The sequence below is a fragment of the Triticum aestivum genome, chromosome 7B, assembly GCF_018294505.1.
Source record: "Triticum aestivum cultivar Chinese Spring chromosome 7B, IWGSC CS RefSeq v2.1, whole genome shotgun sequence".
In the NCBI taxonomy this organism is placed as follows: domain Eukaryota; kingdom Viridiplantae; phylum Streptophyta; class Magnoliopsida; order Poales; family Poaceae; genus Triticum; species Triticum aestivum.
In genome coordinates, this window is record NC_057813.1 from 163,584,710 (window position 1) to 163,595,496 (window position 10,787).

A 10,787-nucleotide genomic window follows, 5' to 3' on the forward strand; every position below is an offset into this window, starting at 1 on the left:
GAGAAACGGATGACCGAGACATAGTCTTTCGGAAGCACTAGCACCTTACATGTGGGTAGACCGGTACACCTACTTTCCCCTACATCTGCTAGTCTACTCGTAAGAGTTCGCACAACTTAATCAACTATGCCAGAGCCCATAATGGCTTGTGGCTGCACACGGAAGTTTCTAGTTTCAATAATCTCATGATCCCTTTGAGCCTGGGTGGCGGTCCGAAGAAATACAGGCAAGTCCTGATAGAAACCAGGTGCCTCACTCCACCCAGATGTGTGTTTAAGTTGCCACCTTAAATAAACCATTAATTTAACAATCTCACATCTATCATGGATACACTCACCCAATCCACGTCTACTAGCATAGCATGGCATAATAAGCAAACGTAGAAGTAACTCCCAGGGATTTGAAAATAAAACAGGTAATAGGTACTACCTCATCTACTTCCCATCCCACAATTTAATTAGATCCTAATTATGCAATTGTTTGAGGATTGGTCTAATGCATAAAAACTGGGTATGAGAAAAGGTATGATCAAAGTGTTACTTGCCTTGCTGATGATCCGCGAAACCTAGAGACTCGAAGTAACAGGCGGCGCACTCCGGGTATTCTATCACAGACAAACAAACAAACATACAATAAGTACTCATCTAATACACATGTAAAACTCGAATAAAAGATCTAACCTGAAAAGTTCAACTTAAGAACTCCGGTTTGCAAAAAGAACCAAATCAAACAAAGCAACGAAAGTCAAACGGCGAAAGGAAACAGCTTCATTTTACAAATCTGGATCTAAGTCAAATTTTACAGAGGCAAAAACTTGTTTAAGTTGATTATTCGGAAAGAGGGTTTCGAGACGAAACTCCAGGCGCTTGAATCGCCTGATTCCGATAAATGAGCGAAAAGTTATACTAAACGAAAATCGGATCAGGAATCGCGATCAGAAAAATCACGGATTAAATCCGAGAAAAGAAAAACGACGAACAGGTTGACGAGCGAACGTTCGTTGACTAAATAGATCTGACGAGTACGTTCGTTAAAACGAACGAACGAGTGAACGCTCGCTAATTAAACTAAACCGAAAAATAAATAAAAACCAATCTAACAAAAAACCGAAAAAAATCCAAAGAAAACTGCTCGGTTTTTATAAAAAAAACTGGCACGGAAGTCGAGACGGCGGCGAACCTTGGTGAGCGGGCGGGCGGCGGGGTCGGCGGGGTCCGGCGGCGGCTCGGCGGGCGGGGCGGCGGGGCGGCTGGCGGCTGCTGGCTGCGGCGGCGGCTGGCGGCGGCGGCGGATCGGGGCTGGGGCGGCGGCTAGGGTTTGGGGCGGCTGGGCCTCCCCGGCTTATAAAGCCCCGCGGGCCGGGAGTCCTAGGCGGACACGGCCCGTAGGTCGGTTACGCGTTTTTTTTAAATAATTCTGCGCAGAAGAAAAATAAAAATAAAAATACTAAACGGACTCCAAAAATCCCGAAATAAATTTTTCCCGGCTTCTAAAATCAAGCCGGACAAGAAGAACATTTATTTGGGGCCTAAATGCAATTTTGAAAAACGCGCATTTTTCCTAAATCCAAATAAAAGGGCGAAAAACTCCAAAATAAATCTTATTTGATTTTTTTATTAAATCTTTGTTATTTCTTTATTTTGGGAATGTCATTTTATTCCCTCTCTGAATTTTTGATAGTAGAAATAATTGAAGATAAAATAAATAAAATCAATGATCCTATTTTCAAAATTTGAGAAAAACTAAAATAAGAAAATATCGAAATCCCCAACTCTCTCCGTGGGTCCTTGAGTTGCATAGAATTTCTAGGATCGAGCCAACAATGCAACAAAAATATGATATGCAATGTTGATCTATGTATAACATTCCAAATTGAAAATTTGGGATGTTACAGTTCATTTCCCAATGAATTATTACTCTGGTTTGTCCGTCATATGTACTAGATACTCAAAACGTCCATAACCGGGGACATGGCTAACCATGATTAGTTTATACACTCTGCAGAGGTTTGCGCACTTTTCCCCACAAGACTCGATCGCCTCCGTTTGATTCCTCGCACTACATGTTGTTTGAGAAACGGATGACCGAGACATAGTCTTTCGGAAGCACTAGCACCTTACATGTGGGTAGACCGGTACACCTACTTTCCCCTACATCTGCTAGTCTACCCGTAAGAGTTCGCACAACTTAATCAACTCTGCCAGAGCCCATAATGGCTTGTGGCTGCACACGGAAGTTTCTAGTTTGAATAATCTCATGATCCCTTTGAGCCTGGGTGGCGATCTGAAGAAATACAGGCAAGTCCTAATAGAAACCAGGTGCCTCAATCCACCCAGATGTGTGTTTAAGTTGCCACCTTAAATAAACCATTAATTTAACAATCTCACATCTGTCATGGATAGACTCACCCAATCCACGTCTACTAGCATAGCATGGCATAATAAGCAAACGTAGAAGTAACTCCCAGGGGTTTGAAAATAAAACAGGTAATAGGTACTACCTCATCTACTATCCCACAATTTAATTAGATCCTAATCATGCAATTGTTTGAGGATTGGTCTAATGCATAAAAACTGGGTATGAGAAAAGTTATGATCAAAGTGTTACTTGCCTTGCTGATCATCCGTGAAACCTAGAGACTCGAAGTAACAGGCGGCGCACTCCGGGTATTCTATCGCAGACAAACAAACAAACAAACATACAATAAGTACTCATCTAATGCCCAAGTAAAACTCGAATAAAAGATCTAACCTGAAAAGTTCAACTTAAGAACTCCGGTTTGCAAAAAGAATCAAATCAAACAAAGCAACGAAAGTCAAACGGCGAAAGAAAACAGCTTCGTTTTACTAATCTGGATGTAAGTCAAATTTGACAGAAGCAAAAACTTGTTTAAGTTGATTATTCAGAAAGAGGGTTTCGAGACGAAACTCCAGGCGCTTGAATCGCCTGATTCCGATAAATGAGCAAAAAGTTATACTAAAACGAAAATCGGATCAGGAATCGCGATCAGAAAAATCGCGGATTAAATCCGAGAAAAAGAAAAACAATGAACGGACTGACGAACGAACGTTCGTTGAATAAACAGATCTGACGAGTACGTTCATTAAAACGAATGAACGAGTGAACGCTCGCTAATTAAACTAAACCAAAAAATAAATAAAAACCGATCTAACAAAAAACCGAAAAAAAATCCGAAGAAAAACCGCTCGGTTTTTATAAAAAAACCGGCACGGAAGTCAAGGCGGCGGCGAACCTCGGCGAGTGTGCGGGCGGCGGGGTCGGCGGGGTCCGGCGACGGCGGCGGGGTCCGGCGGCGGCTCGGCGGGCGGGCGGCTGCTGGCGGCGGCGGATCGGGGCTAGGGCGGCGGCTAGGGTTTGGGGCGGCTGGGCCTCCCCGGCTTATAAAGCCCCGCGGGCCGGGAGTCCTAGGCGGACAGGGCCCGTAGGTCGGTTATGCGTTTTTTTAAATAATTCCGCGCAGAAGAAAAATAAAAAGAAATACTAAACGGACTCCAAAAATCCCGAAATAAATTTTCCCCGGCTTCTAAAATCAAGCCGGATAAGAAGAACATTTATTTGGGGCCTAAATGCAATTTTGGAAAACGCGCATTTTTCCTAAATCCAAATAAAAGGGCGAAAAACTCCAAAATAAATCTTATTTGATTTTTTTATTAAATCTTCATTATTTCTTTATTTTGGGAAAGTCATTTTATTCTCTCTCTGGATTTTTGGTAGTAGAAATAATTGAAGATAAAATAAATAAAATCAATGATCCTATTTTCAAAATTTGAGAAAAACTCAAATAAGAAAATATCGAAATCCCCAACTCTCTCTGTGGGTCCTTGAGTTGCATAGAATTTCTAGGATTGAGCCAACAATGCAACAAAAATATGATATGCAATGATGATCTATGTATAACATTCGAAAATGAAAATTTGGGATGTTACAAACCTACCCCCCTTAAGATGAATCTCGCCCTCGAGATTCGGGTTGGCTAGCAAATAGGTGAGGGTGGTCCTTGAGCAGATCTTCCTATCACTCCCAGGTGGCTTCCTCCTCGGTGTGGTGGCTCCACTGAACTTTGCAAAACTTGATAACCTTACTGCGGGTAACTCGACTGGCATAATCTAGAATTCTAACTGGTTTCTCTTCATAAGTCAAATCATCCTTCAACTAAATTGCTTCCAGTGGCACTGTATCTCTCAGTGGTATATGAGCCATCTCTGCATGATACATCTTCAACTGAGAAACATGAAACACATCGTGAACTCCTGACAATCCCTCAGGTAATTCCAACTTGTACGCTACTTCTCCCATGCGTTCCAAAACTTTGTATGCCCCCACAAAACGTGGCGCTAACTTTCCTTTAACTCCAAAACGCTTAACTCCTCGAAGTGGAGATACTCGAAGATAAACTCTGTCTCCGACTTCGTATTCTGTCTCCTTGCATTTTGAATCTGCATAACTCTTCTGTCTTGACTGAGCTACCTTGAGCCTGTCACGGATCAATTTTACCTTCTGTTCAGACTCCTTAATCAAATCCGGTCCAAACAACTGGCGGTCTCCCACCTCATCCCACAACAACGGGGTTCTGCACCTCCTTCCGTACAAGGCTTCGAAAGGGGCCATCTTCAAACTAGATTGATAACTGTTGTTGTAAGAAAACTCCGCGTATGGCAAGTTGTCATCCCAACTTGATCCATAATCCAAAACACAAGCTCTAAGCATATCCTCCAAAATCTGATTGACTCTCTCGGTCTGTCCATCTGTCTGTGGATGGAATGCTGTGCTAAACTCCAGCCTGGTTCCCAATGTTTCGTGCAACTGCTTCCAGAACTTTGAGGTGAATTGGGTTCCTCTATCTGATACGATACTCCTCGGAACTCCATGCAAACATACAATCCTTGTCATGTATATCTTAGCCAATTTGGCATCGCTGTAGGTAGTCTTTACTGGGATGAAATGAGCTACCTTTGTCAAACGATCGACTACAACCCAAATTGAGTCATAGCCTGAATGAGTCCTGGGCAATCCCATCATGAAATCCATGCCTAGTTTGTCCCACTTCCATTTGGGTATAGGCAATGGCTGCAACAATCCGGCTGGCTTCTGGTGTTCTGCTTTCACCCTCTGACATACATCACAAACTGCTACATACTCTGCAATATCCTTCTTCATTCCGGTCCACCAGAAAGTTTCCTTCAAATCCAAATACATCTTGGTATTTCCGGGGTGAATCGAATATGGTGAATCATGTGCCTCTTGCAGAATCAACTTCCTGATCTCTGGGTCATTGGGCACATAAACACGGTCCTCAAATCGTAGGGTATCGTACTCATCCTCACGAAATCCCTTAGCCTTCCCTTCGCTCATTTTCTCCTTTATAGAGGCAACTTCCTTATCTGTCTTTTGAGCTTCTCTGATTTTATCCATCAACATAGACTGAATCTCCATTGCTGCTACATAGCCTCTCGGAACTATTTCCAAACATAGATCATGAAGATCCTCGGCTAACTCCTTGGGTATTCCTCCCATCATTAGTGTATTGACGTGGCTCTTACGGCTCAACGCGTCTGCTACAACATTAGCCTTCCCGGGGTGATAATGCAATCTCATATCATAATCCTTAATAAGCTCCAACCATCTCCTCTGCCTGAGATTTAACTCCTTCTACGTGAAGATGTACTTCAAACTCTTGTGATCCGTGTACACCTCACAATGATTCCCAATGAGAAAATGTCTCCATGTTTTCAGTGCGTGCACTACGGCTGCTAACTCCAAATCATGAGTAGCATAATTAAACTCATGAGGCTTAAGCTGTCGTGAAGCATACGAAACAACTCTTCCCTCCTGCATAAGCACTGCTCCAAGTCCTCGACGTGAAGCGTCGCAATACACTTCATAATACTTAGTCTGATCTAGCAGAATTAATACTGGTGAGGTAACCAAACGTTTCTTCAATTCCTGGAAACTAGCCTCACACTCCTCAGTCCAAATGAACTTAGTATCCTTCTTCAACAACTCTGTCATAGGCTTCGCAATCTTCGAGAAATTTTCAATAAATCTCTGGTAGTATCCTGCGAGTCCAAGGAAACTCCGGATTTCTCCAACTATTGTTGGTGCTTCCTAGTTTGTCACAGTGACAACTTTAGTGGGCTCTACTGCGATACCTTCTCCGGATATAACATGTCTGAGAAATCCAACTTCTTTCAACCAAAACTCACACTTGCTGAACTTGGCGTATAGCTGATGTTCTCTCAGCTTCTCGAGTACCATACGCAAGTGTTCCTTATGTTCCTCTTCATTCTTCGAGTAAACCAAAATATCATCAATGAACACCACGACGAACTTATCCAAAAACTCCATAAACACCTTGTTCATCATGTTCATAAAATAGGCTGGGGCGTTAGTCAGACCAAATGACATAATGGTATACTCATACAGCCCATACCTGGTGGTAAAAGCCGTCTTCAGTATATCTTGCTCCTGAATCTTCAACTGATGGTATCCTGATCACAAATCGATCTTGGAAAACACCTTAGCTCCTTGCAACCAATCAAACAAATCATTGATCATTGGTAGTGGGTACTTGTTCTTGATTGTTACTTCATTCAATCCGTGATAATCAACAACCATTCTTAACGATCCATCCTTCTTCTCCACCAGAAGTACTGGCGATCCCCAAGGCGAAGAACTTGGGCGAATAAAACCTTTGTCCAACAGCTCCTTAATCTGCTTCTTAATTTCCTCCAAATCTTGGGCTGGCATCCTATACGGTCTCTTGGATATCGGCCCCGTGCCTGGTAGTAGTTCAATTAAGAACTCAATGTCTCTATCCGGTGGCATGCCTGGCAACTCTTCTGGAAATACATCGGGGAAATCCTTTACCACTGGTACTTCCTCCTGCACAACTCCTAATAAGGAATTTACATGTGCTCTCCTCGGCTCATGCCGTGATACATACTTGATTCTTATTCCTTCTGGTGTCGTAAGCAAAATTGCCTTGCTGGCGCAATCAATGTTTCCTCCATACATCGACAGCCAATCCATACCAAGAATTACTTCCAAACCTTGGGATTCCAATATAATTAAATCCGTTGGGAAAACATGCCTTCCTATTCTTAATGGCACCTGAAAGCATCCTTGACTGACCATAAACTCAGCTCCCGATGAACTTACTAGCATGGGTGTCTTAAGAGTCTTAGTGGGCAGGCTAAACTTATCCACAAATCCCATTGATATGTATGAATGCGATGCACCAGTATCGAAAAGAACAACTGCAGTAAATGCCTTAACCAAAAACTTACCTATTACTGCGTCTGGCTGAGCTTCAACCTCCTCCACGGTAACGTGGTTCACTTGCCCCCTGTCGAAAGGGTTCGGCTTCTTTCCTGAGCTTCCATTGCCATTTCCATTTTGGGCTTCCGGGCAGTCATTTGCATAATGCCCCGTCTTATGGCACTTATAACAAGTGATATGACTTAGGTCTACCTTGGATGGTGTGGACGGGTTGGTGCGGCTTTGTCTATTGCTTCCTCCATTCCCATTTCCATTCTTTGTGCCATTATGATTGTGCGAGCTGCCTCCTCCATGAGTATGCTGAAAGTGTCCTCCTGACTTTGGGGTAAAGCATGGCTTCTGCTGAGCTCCAGAATTGTTCTTCCCCTGTGCATACTTTCTCTTACGGTTGTCAATCTGCTGCTGCTTCCCTTCAATCATAAGAGCACGATCTACTAACTCCTGGTAGTTATTGAAAGTGGCTACCATCAACTGCATGCTCATCTCATCATTCAGTCCTTGTAGAAACTTCTCCTGCTTAGCTGCATCCGTAGCAACGTCATCTGGGGCATAACGTGCTAGCTTACTAAAATCATCCACATACTGGCCAACTGTCCGTCCTCCTTGTCGTAAGTTGCGAAACTCACGCTTCTTCATGGCCATAGATCTTGCTGAAACATGGGCAGTATGAAAAGCTTCCTGAAACTGATTCCATGTGACAGTGTCTACAGGGTAAGTGGCTGTAAAATTCTCCCACCATGCTGCTACGGGTCCGTCAAGCTGATGTGCGGCAAACTTCACCTTTTCTCCATCCGTGCATCCTACAGTGGTCAACTCCCTCCCTATCTTACGGAGCCAATCATCTGCTACTATTGGCTCGGTGCTACTGGAAAACACCAGCGGATTCAACCTTAAGAAACGTGCCAGATGGTCAACAGGTGGTGGTGGTGGTGGGTTGTTTTTGTTGTTGCCTTGGTTCTGTACCAATGTTTGAATCAAGGTATTCTGCTGCTGAATCAACTGAGTGATCTCTGGCGGAAAGACAAACTCGGGGTCGCGTCTCGGAGGCATCTGAGGGTTTAAAGGGGAGAGTTAAGAATAGAATGAGGTCTAGTGAGATAACACTACCCATATGCACATGAGACAAAACACACAATATCATTCCAATCAATTCAAACAAGGGCATACAACGGTCTAACTATCGTTACAAAAGTGCTTGGACTAAAACTAATTAAATGGTGGTAAATTCTACTACTGTTATGGTGGTCAACTAGAAAAACTGCTCCGATGCAGATTCCATGATATCTGCTCCAGCTTCATCAACATAGTCATCATCGCTGTCGTCGGGATCTGAGTCGGTGTCGTCGATGATGATATAATTATCTGGGCAAGTAGGTTCATCCTCTTCTCCTCTAGGTGCTGATCCTCCCATGAATACTCCAATCTTCTCCTTAAGGTCGCCGTTTTGTCTTACTAGTTTCTTCCATATAGTCTTTACGTGTAGCCTTGAGTTCTTCTTCTAGCTCCTTGATCTTGGTCATAGCCTTCTGCAGATCCTCCATATCTGCGCACATCTGATTTTCCTGGCGTCGTATGTGTTGGTTTAACTCTTGAATATAAGCTGCGATTGATTTGTCCCTCCTGGTAGTGATCATCTCCCAATGCTCATCTTGGCGCCCACAAATCTGGTAGATAGTATTCTTGAGATCGTTGTAGCAAACTTCTCCAATTCGTCCCATGGCAATGTGAGCTGCCATGCTCTTTCCTAGGCTCCATGTTGGTGCATCAAAGGTAAATTATATTGGTTCCGTGACTGGTGCAAATGTGGCGTTTGAAAGTCCCAGTGAAGTTTGGTACTCCTATGTTCAGGTAACTAGTGGCTTCCTTCAAGTGACATCCAAAAGGTGAATTCTCATCTGGTTGTGCGAACTTGATCCTTGCATATGCCATCCTAAAGAATAGAAAAGATGAGGAGTCAGAAATGGGAAGAAAGAGTAGTGATCTAAGGCTTAAGCTTAGTGGTTGTGTGCTACAGTCAGCATGTGCTCTGATACCACCTTGTAGCGACCAGACCTCAAACAGTCTGATCTCTGTGCTCAGTGTCATCCCTGGATCAGTAATGCTGACACCACACAATACTTGGAGGATTTATAACAGAGTAGCAATCACACACTTATTACATCAAATGTCTCAAAAGAGAACTTATTGAAATAAGTATGGCTTAAGGCCATCTAAACTCGATAACAGCGGAAGACTTGGAAGATAAGCGAGTCCATCAACTCCAATGGCATCACTGAGTATAGAACCACGACCTAAAAGCACCTTACTCATCGTCTGAAAAGTCTGCAACATGAAACGTTGCATCCCAAAAACGGGTCAGCACATGGAATATGCTGGCAATGTAACACATAGAGGATAACAATGGATTAAGCTTACATGCATATTTGGCTGGTGGAAAAGCTCTATGGTTACAGTTTTGCATAAAGCCAATTTTTCCCTACTGCAAAGGAATAAATTTATTTAACTATCATGGTGGTTGTTAAACATTGAGAATGGTTGACAGCATTCGCAATTCCAATTAAAAGTACTCAATAAACCCAACAATATTAAAATTAGGGTAACATGATGAGATTCACATGATATCCAGGTACTAGATACTCAAAACGTCCATAACCGGGGACACGGCTAACCATGATTAGTTTATACACTCTGCAGAGGTTTGCGCACTTTTCCCCACAAGACTCGATCGCCTCCGTTTGATTCCTCGCACTACATGTTGTTTGAGAAACGGATGACCGAGACATAGTCTTTCGGAAGCACTAGCACCTTACATGTGGGTAGACCGGTACACCTACTTTCCCCTACATCTGCTAGTCTACCCGTAAGAGTTCGCACAACTTAATCAACTATGCCAGAGCCCATAATGGCTTGTGGCTGCACACGGAAGTTTCTAGTTTCAATAATCTCATGATCCCTTTGAGCCTGGGTGGCGGTCCGAAGAAATACAGGCAAGTCCTGATAGAAACCAGGTGCCTCACTCCACCCAGATGTGTGTTTAAGTTGCCACCTTAAATAAACCATTAATTTAACAATCTCACATCTATCATGGATACACTCACCCAATCCACGTCTACTAGCATAGCATGGCATAATAAGCAAACGTAGAAGTAACTCCCAGGGATTTGAAAATAAAACAGGTAATAGGTACTACCTCATCTACTTCCCATCCCACAATTTAATTAGATCCTAATTATGCAATTGTTTGAGGATTGGTCTAATGCATAAAAACTGGGTATGAGAAAAGGTATGATCAAAGTGTTACTTGCCTTGCTGATAATCCGCGAAACCTAGAGACTCGAAGTAACAGGCGGCGCACTCCGGGTATTCTATCACAGACAAACAAACAAACATACAATAAGTACTCATCTAATACACATGTAAAACTCGAATAAAAGATCTAACCTGAAAAGTTCAACTTAAGAACTCCGGTTTGCAAAAAGAACCAAATC